General features: G+C 34.5%; 1 protein-coding gene across 1 annotated transcript in view; it reads right to left on the reverse strand.

Moving 5' to 3' along the window:
• SCN2A (sodium voltage-gated channel alpha subunit 2) overlaps positions 1-12,445 on the reverse strand; it is a 135,434-nt gene extending 122,989 nt beyond the window's left edge. Inside the window, exon 1 of the mRNA XM_077883435.1 lies at positions 12,216-12,445. The gene's annotated coding sequence lies outside the window, so the exon portion shown is untranslated. The remainder of the gene's footprint in view (positions 1-12,215) is intronic.
• Between the last annotated feature and the right edge of the window lie 3,521 nt (positions 12,446-15,966).

The raw sequence follows: 15,966 nt of genomic DNA on the forward strand, positions 1-15,966 counted from the left end.
TTTCTAAGATTCATTCATTTATTAAACAAAGATTATCTTAGTCTTTTTATATGTCAAAAGACATTCTAAGCTCTTGTGATACAGCAGATACTAATTTCTGCCCATTTGTAGGTAACATTACTGACAGAGGAAATAGAAATTATATAGTATGCTATATAGAAGGTGCTGAGAGTTATAAGATGGGAGGGAGGGAAGGAAAGGAAATGAAAGAATGAAGAGTAAATAGGAAACAAAAAAGAAAAGAAAGTACAGCACAGTATAGAGGATCAGAAGAAAAAAATTGGAAAGGGGGGTGAGATTTTAAATAGGATAGTCAGAGTGGCATCATTTAGAAGTGACATTTGAGCACAGACTTGAAGCAGGTGAGGGAGTTAGTCATGCAAATATCTGAGGCAAAAGCCTTCCAGGAGGACGAACCATCTTTAAAGATGTAGCATTCTTGGAATATTCAAACAACAGTGAAAGTGAAAACGGGAAAGAGAAACTGGAGATGAGGTCAGGGAACTAATGAAATGGAGACCAGATTCAACAAGGAAATTATAAGATAGTCTTTGCTGTGATAAAATTTAACTTTGAGTATTTCACGCAGAGATCTGCTGTTGAGAATAGATTGAGAGAAGTAGAAGTCCACTTATGAAATTAAGCTAGAAATCCAGGAGACACTTGATGGCTGAGACCAGCCTAGCAACAATAGGGGTGGCAGAATATAATCTGATTCTGGATATATCCTGAAGATGAAATAAATAAGAATTCCTAAGGGGTAGGACATGGGGTATAAGAGAAAGAGAATACTCAAAGATGACCCTAGCAGTTTTTAGCCTGAGGAACAGGAAGACTGTTACTTCCCTAACAAGTAAGATGGGGGAAGGCTAGGGGTGGAGCAGGCTGGCCAGGGAGACGAAAAGTTCAGAAAATTAGATTAAGGCATGTTAAATTTGAGATGTCTACTAAATATCCAAATCAACAAGCTAAATAAGCAGTTGGACACACAATATTTAGCATAGCAGAAAACTTGAGGTAAACATATTTGGAAGTCATCATTATTTGTATGAGATTTAAAGCCTGGAGACTCACTGGGATCACAAAAAAGTGATAAAGACATAGGGACTAAATCAGGGATACCCCCAAATATCAATGTTTGAGAAGACAGAGTAAAAAGTAAAATGATTGTGAAGAAGTGAACAGTGAGACAAAAGAAGAATCAGGATCGTGGGCTGTCCTGGAATCCAAGCGAAAGGAGTCTATCAAGGGAATTCAGTGATGCATTATGTCCAATACTGAAGAATGATCGAATAAGACAAAGACTGAGAATGGACCACTGAATTTTATAGTGTGATGATCATTGGATTCCTACTAAGAACTGTCTTGGTAAGTGGTCGAAATGAAAACCTGACTAATGTGGATTTGAGATGGAATGGAGGAGTAGGGAGAACAAGGGAGAGAGAATACAGTGACCACTTATGGTAAGTATTTTTGCAAAGAGGAGGAAAGAAATCAGAAGTAGTTGATAAAGGAAAAAATTAGTGTAATATAGAAGCAATAATAAAATGCTTGCATGATGATACACTAAAGAGCTAAAATTGCTAAAGTAGGAGAGAGAGAAAACTGCTAAAGCAATGCCCCTGTGTAAGTAAGAAGAAATAGAGATCTGGTGCGCAGACACAAGGATTATTTTAGGTAGAAGCAGGGATAGTCGACTTAAGGTAATAGGTGGGAAGTCAGATTATGTGGGTGGAGAACTTGGTATGGAGGTACATATTGTGATAAAAATCTGAAGAGAAAAATCTCTTCTGATTGTTTCAATTTTCTTAGTGATGTAAGAAACAAAGTTGTCAACTGAGAGTGCAGATGAGGTAGGAGGTAATGGTGACTTGAAGAGAAAAGAGAGGGTGTGGAATCCAAGTCCAGGAAACTGGATTAATGAGATGTCTAGGGAACTGTGGTCTAATTCCTGGGCAGTATCAAAGGCCCACTTGAGGTTTGTGCTTGTGTCAGCTGCATGGATGCAGGCAGGCATGGAGTAGGGGAGAGCTCGATATGACTAGGATGGAGATTTTGCCAGATAATTTTTAAAAGGGGTGGGTAATTAAGTGTGCATGTGTATGTAAGGAGTGATTATTATGGATGGCCATGGAATTTAATCTATTTAATAAAGTAAAGGGAACAATAATAAAGTAAGTGAGGGACAATGAAAATATGGTAATGTCAATGCACAGGAGTTCTGATTGGGTTACAGGATTGTTTGAGTTGGGGTTCAAGATCAAATGAGCTAGAAAGATACATGGTGCAGAATGCATGAACTAGAGATCATGGTCCGGTCACAGTTACTGACAAAGAAGATGTCTAAGATACAACCATGGGAGTGAACACCTGAGGAAGGGTAAAGACTACAACCATTGGAGGAAAAGATTTTAAGAAACTTAGCTAAGTTGGTAATGTAGGTTTACATATAGACAGTATGTTGAAAGGCCATCTATATACAAACTGAAATTACCCAGATTTTGGGTAGAGGAAGTCAGGCTGGAGATTGTGAGTTTAAAGCCAACTTCCTATTTTCAAATAACCATATATTTGTGTAAATTCCTAAGAAAATGCATATCCAAATGCACAGATATTCTGAATCAATATTTTATCCTGGTTTTGCTTTTAGGTTTGAATAATTTTGATGATAAAAAAAAGAGAGAGAAAGAATAAAGCCCACACAAAATTAGATCCCTGCAGAAAAATTTCGTTTAGGCTAAATATTTTCCTTAATTTTATTTATTTATTCATGATAGACACAGACAGAGAGAGGCAAGACACAGGCAAAGGGAGAAGCAGGCTCCATGCAGGGAGCCCGACACAGGACTCGATCCTGGGTCTCCAGGATCATGCCCTGGGCTGAAGGCAGGCGCTAAACTACTGAGCCGCCCAGGCTGCCCAATTTAAGCTAAAATTATTAAACTATATACAAGCTGCATGGATCTACATTAAAAAAATACTTTGATATAAATTATAACATTTAAACTATAAAAAGAAAAATATTATCTGATGGTAAATAATAGATAACATCTTATTTGTATTTTTAGTGTACAGAAGATATGCATGATTACTATTAAAAATGTAAACTGAATAAAGGAAAATAAAGTAAAAATAAATTAAATATCCTACATACCAATCTCCCTATACAAATTCAGAGTTCCAAAATAACCCTTGTTAAAGACTCTGTATATTCCAAAATGTTTCTAAACATATGTAAATACATATCAATATATGTAACTATAACAGCTTTCCTTTCCTTTTTTTCCCCACAAATGAGATAACACCATATATAGTGGCATGAAACCTGCTTTTTTTCACTTCACAATGTTTCTTGATCATTTTTCCATATCAACATATACAGGCCTAAAATTATTTTTAACACCCATATAATATCTGTTATAAAGATGCATCACAATTGCTTAAACCTGTCCCCATTATTGGATATTTGAGTCATTCCCAGATGTTTTCTATTAACAATGTAATGAATGTCATGTGTGAGCATATTTATAAGACTAATTCCTAGAAATGAAATGTTGCATCAAAAGATAAGCATCTTTTAAATGTTGATAGATACCATCAAGTTGTCTTCCCAAAAAATGCATAACATGAACACTAAGAACTTTCTGTTTACTTTTCTCCAAAATTTTAGAATGGGTTTGCCTTCTGTAAAAGAAAGCAGATTACAAATATTATAATGTGGGTGGTGGAAATTTGGACGATTGACTAATTTGAACTACAGTCAAAAGAGTAAAACTGTCGGGGCATCTGAGTGGCTCAGTCAATTAAGCATCTGACTCTTGGGTTGTGAGTTCAAGCTCCACGTTGGAGCTCCACCCCCAGTGTGGAGCCTACTTAAAAAAAAAAAAAAGAGTAATTTCTGGCCCTTCTGCTGCTGCTCTTTAGTTGCTCTCTGTTGTCTATGGGGCTCAACTGTTGATACATTCTTATCTTATACCATTGGCTTCCTTTACTGGATCCCAAGTAACATTTCCTAATTTATACATTTTTAAATAATATATATATTATATATACACATACAAGTTTTAATTATTTATATGTTTTAATTCTTTCTAAAGATTTTTTTTTTTTTCTGAAAGACAGAGACAAGTTTCTTTGAAGTCCTGACTCAATAGATTACATTTTCTAATTCTCATTTCAGTGAGAGTACAACTTTTTGATGCTCTACTCAGGGGTTCTCAATTTCAATTCCTATGTTACAAGTCTAGACTTTCTCAGCCTTATACTTGCACAGACTTTAAAACCAAACCCTCTGGAAATTTGGACTTTTTCTAGCTATTATGTACCTTCTTCTACTCCACAGATTCATGGCTCAGCTTTCATGTTTATTACTTAGGTTTTTAGTTATCACTCTATTTCTGATTACTGAGGGCTTCTTCTTATTTATTTGGAGTTTACCCATGTATTTTAAGGGCATTTTTAAATCTTGTTTTATCTAGAGTTTCTGGATGTTGGCAAATGAGATCTATGTTCATTCAACCCACCGAGTTGCCAGAATTGAACATTCTCCTAGGTTTTATGCAAATTATTACTTTTATTTTAGTAGCTCTCATTTCACCTTGAAATTCCTGGGGATTGAGGCAGCTCTGATTCTGAAGATAAAGGACTTGTGCTGGAAGCCATCGATACAGATCTTTTCCTGAATGCCTGTGAATAAGCCATTTCAAGTGCAAAAGGGTTTCCTATACTCTGCTTCTTTCAGCTGAGTCTTGGTTGGTAATAACAGCATGTACTTCTAACACAGTTGTTCTTAAAACAGTTGACATTCTAGGAAGACAGGTTCATAAAATTCATAAATTATGAATTTTATGAATTTACAATTCATAAAATTATGTCATTCCTGGTGATACAACTAAGGATGCAATAAGAGTCATTAGAGATTTCAGTTGGTAGATTTAGCAAGGCCAATAACCGAGCAGCTCATCTTCATGCTCTTTTTTCTAAATTGATTGGTCATTTTACATTTTAACTTTCTGACACCTGAGCACCTAAATCATAGACCATTAATTTAGGTAGACTGATCAAATATAAAACATGGAATAGTACTTTCTTTTTTTACTTTCCTCTCTTTCAACTGTTAGAAAAGTGATGATCATATTTGTCTGATATAGTCTTGATATACACATGTTGTTCTGAAGAAATTATTAACAAACAACATCCTAGTTTAGATGACACACTATGGTCACCCTGTCTAAATAACCAGGCTCCCTAGTCTTCTGGGACTGTGACACAGGAAATAGCAAGTGTATGTCTGGGTACTTCTCTGGTATTATCCTAGCTGCCTGACAATTTCTGGGCCACAACAGTTCTCAAATCCAGCTGAGACACAAAAGGAGGAAAACATCCCGGCTCATAATGCTGGATTGACAGAGATACTATCCAACTGGCCTCTAGCTGGCTTGCTTCATGCCTTACCTATTTCACCTTTTAATATCAGTTATTCAGAGAAGGGAGATAGTGTCAGTCTTCTCTTACCATAATCTTGTCATAAACTCTTTTTTTATGATATTCCAAACAATTCACTATTCTTTTTACAAAGCCTAATAGGAACTTTCTTGTTTCATTGTCAGTCTCCATACAAATCAACCAACACAAGATGTAACAGGGCATAATTATGCAATCACATAATTGCATACTTATTTGCTAATACCACCAAGACATGCTCATGCTGAAAGTGAATTCTAATCCCAACTGATCCTAGATAACAAGATTTAATCATTACAAACTTTAATAATAATAAGCAATTCAAAGTACTTCTTGGGGATGGCTGCTTCCTAAGATCATTTTACTCCAGTAAAAAAATTATATTTTAGCAAGAACAAACAGAAAGTTAACTAAAATTATATTCTTACCCTCAAAAAATCTTTTAGCACATTCTAATAAATAAGAGATATTTAAATACTCTTGATTCTTAAACCAGTTCTCTAGAATTTTCACAAATAACAAAAGCTCCTCACATGTTAGAAAAGTTTTGTCATCATTGGTGTAGTTAGTAATGATATTTTCTTCCAAATAAAGGTCTTGACTTAGAAGTTTTATGGAATATTACTGGGAAAAATCTATATCTTTGATTTACAAAGTCCACTTTTACCTCTGCTTCAAACTACCTCCAATTTCTCTAAACCCAAATGTAATAAGGAAGAGACGACCTTACTATATGAATATTATAGGGAAACAAGTGAATAGCTTTTGAGATTCAGCATAATTTCATTTTATGTTCTTGATGCTGGTCATCTTTTCCTACATAGAAATAATATTTTAATGGGCACTACTATATTACTAATGGTATTCATCATTATCATCAAAATATATATAAAATTTAAGTGCTCCTTAAAATCAATATAATATGAAACTACATTTTGATAATTAAAGATCTTATTTGCCTTCATTGGCATTATGGCATTTCTTTTTTGAGGCCTAAAGCAAGATCTTTCGCCAACATAAGCAAACCATATTTTTCACAAATCTTACTTTTATTATAAACAAAATTAGAAACAATCATATTAAACTTGTATTCTATAAGTAACACAGATGTGAAGTACTGTTGGAAAAATCCAAACTCACATTATTTTAAAATGCAAAATCTATATTAAATCTCTTGAATTTTTTTTCCAAATTGGTTTCCCCTTGATATAAACTTGTTTAGAACTATCATCAGTATTTAAAGAATACTGAATAAGATGCACTGAAAATTTATAAAGCAAAAAGTGATAAAATCAGGGAAAGTAGTGGGGATTTTTTTTTTTTTTCTGTAATGGCAACATCTTATAGTGGTTTAGAGTTGATACTGAAAATATTTGGTGATCTTTGTTAGAAAAATTTTTCAGTAGAAATTTTAGAAGACCTTGATGTATACCTTCTATGATGTTTGCTTAGAGCAGAAATCTGAAAAATATTATTCCAAGACCTGCTTTATATTTTGTGTGACCTATTACAAAATTATAACACTATAAAATAAATAACTTTCAAAGGAAATAACATCAAATCCAAATATAGAATCTGTGGAAGTCGGGGTGGCCCCGGGTGGCTCAGTGGTTTAGTGCCACCTTCAGCACAGGGTGTGATCCTGGAGACCTGAGATGGAGTCCCATGTCTGGCTCCCTGCATGGGGCCTGCTTCTCCCTCAGCCTGTGTCTCTGCCTCTCTCTCTCTCTCTCTCTCTCTTTCTCTCTCTCTCTTTCTCTGTCTCTCATGAATAAATAAAGAAAATTTTAAAAGAAAGAAAGAGAAAGAAAAAAGAAGAAAGAAAGAAAGAAAGAAAGAAAGAAAGAAAGAAAGAAAGAAAGAAAGAAAAAGGAATCTGTGGAAGTAGTCTGAGTTGAGAAGTGATAACCTAGGTTTGCTGTTTGGTTAGCATTGCCCATGACAATCCTTGTGGGTGTACAACAGTTTTTAATGGAATTAAACTTGACTTAAGGTTTCTATTTCAAATCAGCAGCTATTCCATCCATACCCCCAAAAAGTGTCTACACTGCTAGTGAAGAAAAGATGGAGAAAATAAATAGTAGGTTCTAAAATGGATAAGGATCAAGAGTTCCACAGTTGTCAATAAAACCCCAATCTCTTAATGACGAGATAAAAATGAAGACAAAGCTAAATTCTCTTAATATTTTAATGCCTGGGAATTGAAGCCAGATAAAGATACAATCATTTATTAAGCTTAGAAGCTGAATGAGGTAGTTATGAGGATATCTAGAGATGATCTCCACAAAAGAAGGCTGGATATCTAGAGATGATCTCCACAAAAGAAGGCTGGAAGGCAAAAAACCCTGGCAGGTGTTGGGGGGGAGACTGCCTTTACAATCTTGCCCAAAGTCAGCCCTGAAGGAAGAGAAGTCATCTATGTCTCCGTATTGCCACCTAAGCACCTGCTTCTGCTCTTCACACTGACCTGCCAGGCTCCCCATACAGTGGGATACAGTCAGGTCTAGAAACAAGAAGGTGATATTTCTGTCCCACCAATTCTAAAGTGAACTACATTAATCTGAACTGAGAAAGCAGCTATTTCAAAGGCTCCTATCTGTGTGAAAGATAGGATTTTTCATCATACCTGTGCCTTTTGTTGCCTTTCCATGGCATATAAGTGCAAGGGATTACCTAGAGGAGCTCTAGGAAAGATTCTGGAACTGTCCGTAGAAAGGGAGAAAGAACTTATGGTAGGAAGCTTCATAAAGGAGGTTAGTTTGTCTAAAGGAAGAAACTTTGTAATTAAACTGACTTTCTTTTCTTTCTCTTCACACGTATCCTTGTAAAAACACTAATGACACAGAGAAGAAAAGGTCCGAGCTTGAATAATTAATTAAGCTACTAGCAAACCAGCCCATAATAATCAAATTAGAAAAAAGAAGAAGTGAAGTTGGAATCAGAGGCCAGAGTGATTTGGTCAAGAGGAAAGTGGGCCACTTCTACAAGCTGGAAAAGGCACAGTTAAGTACAGCATGGAGAATATAGTCAGTGATATTATAATAACATTGTATAGTGACAGATGGTGGCTATACTTATCCTGATGAGCACTGAGTAATGCATAGAATTGTTGAATCAATATGTTGTATACCTGGAATGAATATTACATTGCATGTTAATTATACCTAAAAAAACCAAATTAGATACGTATAATAGATATGCATTGGTCTAATCCTATGAAAGTTTAAAATAGAAGCTGTTTTCAAAAAGGTTATTCTGTGAGAAATAGGTAACTGAAGTATGTACAATAAGCCTAATGTGAAAGAGTGTTATTAGTTTCCAATTCAAGGATTAATGAAACTAAAAAAATACTCTATTGGAAAGTGTTTTGCTGCTGAGAATTCATTATTTCTTCCAGAGAGTCCACATACCACAAATAACCTTTCTGAAGAACCAACTGATTTAAATAGAAGAGATATTTTATCTTACAGACAGGTTTTAATTTCCAAATACAGAGCACCTAAAGCGAGTTACATCAGCTTTCCTTTTTATCGCCTCCTACCCCTTCTTCCTATCTCAAAGAAAAAAACATTCTTGAATCTTCCCTCTCTCGTCTCCTGTAGGACTTCAATTTATTTTTTGTTTCTTCTTTCTTCGATTTCTGTCTACTGACTTCATTCATACCCTTATTTTATGAAAGGGCTGAGGTTTTTCTAATCCTGACCAAAATAAAATTTCACTCAACAGTACCTTCCCCTTCAAGATAAAAAAAAAATATATCTATCTTTCTCTTCACTGGTAAATGTCTTAATATTTAAAATTACTCTTTGGCTTTCTCATTTCCCATTTGTCCTCGGTCTGAGCCCCTTTCTCTGCAAATCTACTAAACTTCTCCTCTTAAAACCCATCCATGATCTAATAATAATGATGAAGTCTATCAGCTCCGACCCCATTCTCTTACTAATCAACCACTTTATGGGTTTACTATTGTTTCTGATCCCTATTTTAGTAGTCAGTTTACTTGCTTTGTTATTCCCTCATCCTTTGATTGTTATTCCCCCAATCTCTTCCATTACTTTCCCTCAATTAATATTCTTTCTAGGCTCTTTTCACTCTACCTAATCTTAAAGTTAAACTGAATTCACCTTTACGTCACTTTTATTCCCCACTGATGTTCATTTATGTATGATCTAACTTCAAGCACACCCATATATTCAGCTTTTCTTTCTAATCTAATAACTGGAAATAAAATTGTCACACTGTTAATAAAATTGTTTTCACCCTCTTACAGAACATCTTTATGTGAGAGTATGTGTTAGTATGTCAAATACATAACATCAAAAGCCAAATTCATCATCTTAACTTTTGCTGCCCTAGAAAAAAACAAAAAACAAACAAATGAAAAACAAACCACAACACTCTCAGGCTTCACTCAGATTGAATTATTTACCATTTTCTGTAATTTCCCTGTATAATGTCCTATAGTCTCCATTGTCTTGTATTTGTTTACCTCACCATTTTGTGCCTGGAATGAGAAACTCTATTTATTATTATAACCAACTCACCAATAAATATCTCATTTAACTATCCTATCCTCTTAAAATTGTTTTCTCTGGGTTCTGAGTTCCTCAAGGACAGAAAAATTGTGACTATTGGCTTATTTTGAATCTCAGGAGGTAACACAGTGCATCTGGTGCTGGTGCTCATATACCTGTTCCATTCACCTTCTCACCCTTCCTCATCCTTATTTTGATGTTCACAATATTTTGAGGTATATTACTATTTGTACATACACATTTCCATGAGGATAACTCCGTGCCTTTGTTTATGTCTCATGGACAGTTCTTGACAGATGCGTGGTACTCCATAAATATTATTTGTGTAAGTGAGACATTTTATTTAATCCCTTTCCTTTCTCAAGATATAGCAGGAGTAGGGCACTCCCTGTGCCCAGTAAGTGAAAAAAAAGAAAGAAAGGCCAGAGCATGGGATGATGTTTTTGTATGGGCCGATAGACTAATCTATGTGTACAGTCTACCCTTATTAGGTAAGAGGAATAGAGATATGGGCTAGTATGTGACCATCCATATCATTTGTGGGTATAGAATAGAATAATGTACCTCATCAAATAGGAAAGGAGGGTACTTAGAAACAGTCTCCACAGTTGTTGTTTTCGTTTTCTTAGATGCTTTGTCAAGGGCCTTGAGAAAATTGAGCACTGCATACAATATGCCATTTAAGTAACATAACGAGTACCTTGAAAGAAATTCTATTTCATAGAATTATCAGAGACACGTGCACACACACATAGTCAATATCAGCACACCTGGTATATGCCATTTAGATATGTCCAAACTAGAGGTAAATTGTGTTACTGGTATGAAAGACATTGAAAACTGTCAATCAGGGTTCCAGCCTTGCCTCTGATTCTAATTTAGCATATGGCTATGGGAAACTGAATCTCTCAGCCACAGTTTTTTTTTTTTTTAAATGAAATAAATATATGCTAAAAATCTGTGGTTCTATATATAGAACTATGTGGAACCTAAAACTCCTTATAGGCCTCACATGTCAAAAGAATGAATGTTTTTTCTTTAGTAGTTCAAACCATTCTATAAAATAATTCCCCAGAACCTTCACAACCTCTGACACAGCACAACTACCTTTATAGAAAAATGATGAGTAAGATAGAAACATACTGATGCACCCCCATACCTGCCATCTCAACCAATACCATCACACACACACACTCAAACACACACACTGCTCTTCCCAAAGAGTCAGAAAATAGATATTTAAAAGCAATCTTACAAAAATAATTTTTAAATACTTTAAAATTTTAGTTTAAATTGATATAAGTAACAATTATGACTTTTAAATGCAGGATTTCTAGACTTCTTTCTTCCTATTAAGTTGATAACAATAAAGAGAGGATTTAGGGGGGAATCATGAGAAGCAGCAGAGAAAAGCAAGGCTGTTGCATGCAATTTCCAGCTCCTGAGTCATTCCATCTTTTAGCACAGCTAATGTTACATGACCAAAAATGATTCAAAATGTGAATACCTTATATGATATCAACTAGTTTAAATGGCCACAGTCCTATTATCACAAATCCACCAAAATCAAAGAAAAACCCATTTTCTCAGCAATTAATCTGTTTTCAGTTTACTCCTTATATCCATACTAGAAGAGAGAGAGGATCGGTACTATCATTCCAAGTCTATTAAACACATTACATAAATCTTTCATGGGAGAAATGATTTTCATGTTTTTTCTAAAATGGAAAAAAAAACATAAATAATCCATACCATCACTGCAGGCAGGAACTGTTCAGAAGGCCTTTGGGCTCAGAACGTTGGTATATCTCTGAGGCATCTATCACAAGGCTCAGCCCTGGGCTTTGGCAAAGCCACTGCCATGTTAATCTGCTTCATTACATTTCTACAATTTGTTCACTGCATTAAGGAGCAGTATTTCCCTTGTGAGAGAAAGACCTATCCTTCACTTTGAAAGCTTTACCTTCAAAAGGTACACAAATATAGTCACAGATGGGCACTAAAGGCCAGAAAGCCAAATAAATATTAAAATACAGCAAGTCAGAGTTGAATCTCATTTCAGTGCAGGGAGATTTAAAGATCTAGGGCAGCTAGAATTGGAGCTATTCAATCTTTTAGATCTAAATCCAAGCTTAAAAAGCACACACCTTATTTTAATTATCACTAACACAGATAAGAATTCAGGGATAGATGAAAGATAGAAGCATATTGCCTTACCTGAAATAAAGGGAATTGTAAATCATAGCACAGAATCCATGTATGTGGTGAATATAATAATCTCTGCAGTTCTTCAGAATATTGACTAAAAGCAGAACGATAAAATTTCACATGTGTTCCATCCTCACTAAAGAAGAAAAAACAAGAAAGGGCGACTGCAGCATCCTCTCTGCTTCTGCTTTAGCTTTCTGTTCTGACGCTCACTCGATGGTACCCACTGTCTGTTAGAAAGCAGCATGCTAAATTGAAAAATAAATAAATAAATAAATGTAAGGCTGCATCTTACATGACAGCTCCATCTCCTGGCCAAAACTGGAACTATTTTCATTCAAGATCCTTTAGCAACGCTGCTCTCAGCAGCAAATCTGATTAAATGGTGTAGAGCACATAATTCCACTGTATGTGAAATCAACTAACTTCATGACTTGTAAGTTAAACATTTAAGAAACATTAGAGTATAAATTTTTAAAATTTGTAATCCTACTTTTGGGTTTTTAATTTATTTATATTATATTTAAATTAAATGCAAGCTTTTCATAGCATTGCAAACTTAATGTTTATCTTCAGATTTACTTAACTTTATTTACTACTTGAAAAAGTAACATATATCTCCTATTAAAAAAACTTCAGATGTCAAATTTATTTTTATTGCTATCTCTTCATGGAGAAGTTGTTTACATTTTGTTACTAGAGAAATGCTTTGTTATGTTATTATTTTTGTTATTTGGGGCAATTTTGACAGATTAAAATTAAAAAGGACAATGAAATTACTAAGAGGCAAATGAAAATCTTTAGCCGACCCAAGTTTTTAAGATAGTTCAAAATACACAAATATAAAATTTCATGTTACATGAAATTTGATAATTGTAGTAAATGTGTAGTTACACCTTCTTAGTGGAATAAGAAAAAATTAAATTATTATAGAATGCATTTGGTAAATAACATCAGTTACACTGAGCATATTATGTGCTCAATATGTATCTGTTTAATTGATTTTTCTGTCAATTGTGAAGATCTGGTTCATTCTTAAATTTCTAAATAAAAAGACAGCCTTCTTTCCACTTTTTCACAATACCATTCAAGTCTCCAGACAGTTATCTGAACTAAAATTCTTCCTGCCAAGGTCTTTTGATATCCCTAAAGCCTTAGTCATTTGAGGCTGGTGCATTAACGCTGTCCGTGGTGCTGAAAAACAATTCCAGAACTCAGAAGATTCTAGGTCTTAAACTGGTCTGAAAGGTTGTCTTTGTAATATTTGATAAAAATTTTATTTTTAAAAGTCTTATATCATCCAGAATAAGTGCTAGTATCTAAGATACAAATATCTAGGTAATATTTTTATCCACAGAATATATAGTATGTATGTTGAGGAGAAGCCAAAATGCTGATGAATTTATTTAATATAACCATGATTATTAGTCACACATTTTTTATTCTTTATATATAATCTTTCATTTTATTCTTGCAGAGCTCATATTATGTAGACTGTGTCAGCACTAGTGTCAAATTGAATAGATGGAATAGACTAGGATACCCAAGCCCACTCTTTAGTAACTTGTCCAGAGTTAGCTAATAAGCAAGTCAGAAGAACAAATATGGTTCTCTAAATTTACTCTTATTTCTACAGTATCATTAAAATACATTTGTATTGTTTTTAAAACTGCCCTAGGCCTCAATTCATTATTAACATTTCACAAAAAATAGTGACTTAGTAGGTAACATTCTTTAAATATGTATACTCAACTATTTCATCTCATAAGTTTTCTGTGAAAACATAGGATACTGTTATAAATTCTCAGGGCACATAAGTCATGATCATTTTTCTCAGATTTTCCAGCAAAGCACTTCTAATGGCCAAGAAGCTTGAACTCATCATATCAGACCTGAGATGCCACAAACATGAAACATCACTGATGTTTCACTTTATCTTTAAAACCATAGGAGTTTTATAATAATTTATATAGCATTTAAATATTTTTCTTAAAATATGAATCATTTTACCATCCTTTATGGGTAAATTTTACCCTTTAGAAAGATGTGTCTAACTTATCCTGGTATCTTGGGTATCTCAGGCATGTCACCACATAGTCCTAGGGATACACTATCTCAATTTGAGGACCATGAAATTATATGATGTAGAATCAACTTATCTCAACAAACAGGTAATGATCTAAAATATTTTTTGTGTATACCTTTCCAGCATATCATTTCAGTTTTCATGAATCACAAAACATAGAGTTCAATATTAATAGGTTATGTTTTTTAAAAAATTATAAGGAGTCACCCTTGACTCTCAGGTCATGACACTCATCGGGTTCCTGCTCAATAGGGAGTCTACTTCTCCCTGCTTGTTCTCCCTCTCTCTCTTTCTCTCTCTCTCTATCTCTGTCTCTTTCTCTCTCTCTCTCTCTCTCTCTCCCTCCTTCTTCCCACCTCTCTCTGTCTCAAATAAATAAAATCTTTTATTAAAAAGTAAATTTTTTTAAAAATATAAAATATATTTTCATTCTTCATCTTTAGCATGCTCTTGTCAGTGTTACTGTGGTAAACTATAAACAATGCCACAAATATTTCCTTCACTATTCATGTTGTTTTCAATGTGACTACTATTTGGAGATGGAGACTATTTTCCCATCTTTTATCTGGGTTGACCTCATGATTTGGCAAAAGAATATAGTGGAAATGATACTCTTCCAGTTTCAAGTATAAGCTTCAAAATTTCTTAAACACCTTTTTTTAAGATTTCATTTATTTACTTATTTATTTGTTTGTTTGTTTGTTTGTTTATTTATTTGATCAAGAGGGAGAGAAAAAGAGTAGGGGGTGAGCAGAGGGAAAGGAACACACAGACTCTGCACTGAGCACAGAGCCTGACATGGGGTCTGATCCCATGACCCTGAGACCATGACCTGAGCCAAAATCGGGAGTCAGATGCTTAACCATCTGAGCCACCCAGGTGCCACTCAAAATTTCTTGCATGCTTCTGCTTATTTTCTTGGAACCCTCTCTGACTACTATATGAAAAAATCTGGGCTGCCTGAGAGAAGACATGAAAGTACATGGAGTAGAGACAGGTTTCCTTGGTGTAAACTTCCAAGAACAACTAGCCCCAAGCTGACCTGGCAGCTGATGCAGGTGAATGAAAAATTCCAGCTAAGATCAGTTAAGTCTAACCAGGATCAGCAAAACCAAAAAACCATGAACTAACTAAATGTTCACTTGGGAATGGTTTGTAATGTGCTAGAACCAATTTCTTCATGCTCAATTCAATGATATATTTTTCAATAATATTTTAAAGCATCTGAAAACTTTGCTTACTTCCTCTTTCTTGAAATACCTCATTTGCCTTTGCTTGGCACCATTCTATAGTCTCCTTCTCCTTATGGCTGCTTCTTCTCAGTGCTCTTTGCTGGTTTTCCCCTCCATTTCCTACCTTAAACATTGATATGCCCCAGAAAACAGTCTTTGACAACTTCCAAATTATTGTTCTAGCCTGGTCCTCTCCTAAACTATAGACTTACAATCAAATGCCATTTAACATATTCACTCTCTATTAATTTAATATGTCTAAAACAAACTTCTGAATCTCTTGTAATATTCATCATGTTAGATAATAGCAATTCCATCTTTTAATGCTGTTGGGCCAAAACTTTAATGTCACCTTTGACTCTTCTCTTACTTTCAGACTCTAGTTTATGAATACTGTTAACTTCTCTTTTGAAGTGTATCCAGAATCAAACTCACAACTTTA

This window comes from Canis aureus, chromosome 34 (genome assembly GCF_053574225.1).
Source record: "Canis aureus isolate CA01 chromosome 34, VMU_Caureus_v.1.0, whole genome shotgun sequence".
In the NCBI taxonomy this organism is placed as follows: domain Eukaryota; kingdom Metazoa; phylum Chordata; class Mammalia; order Carnivora; family Canidae; genus Canis; species Canis aureus.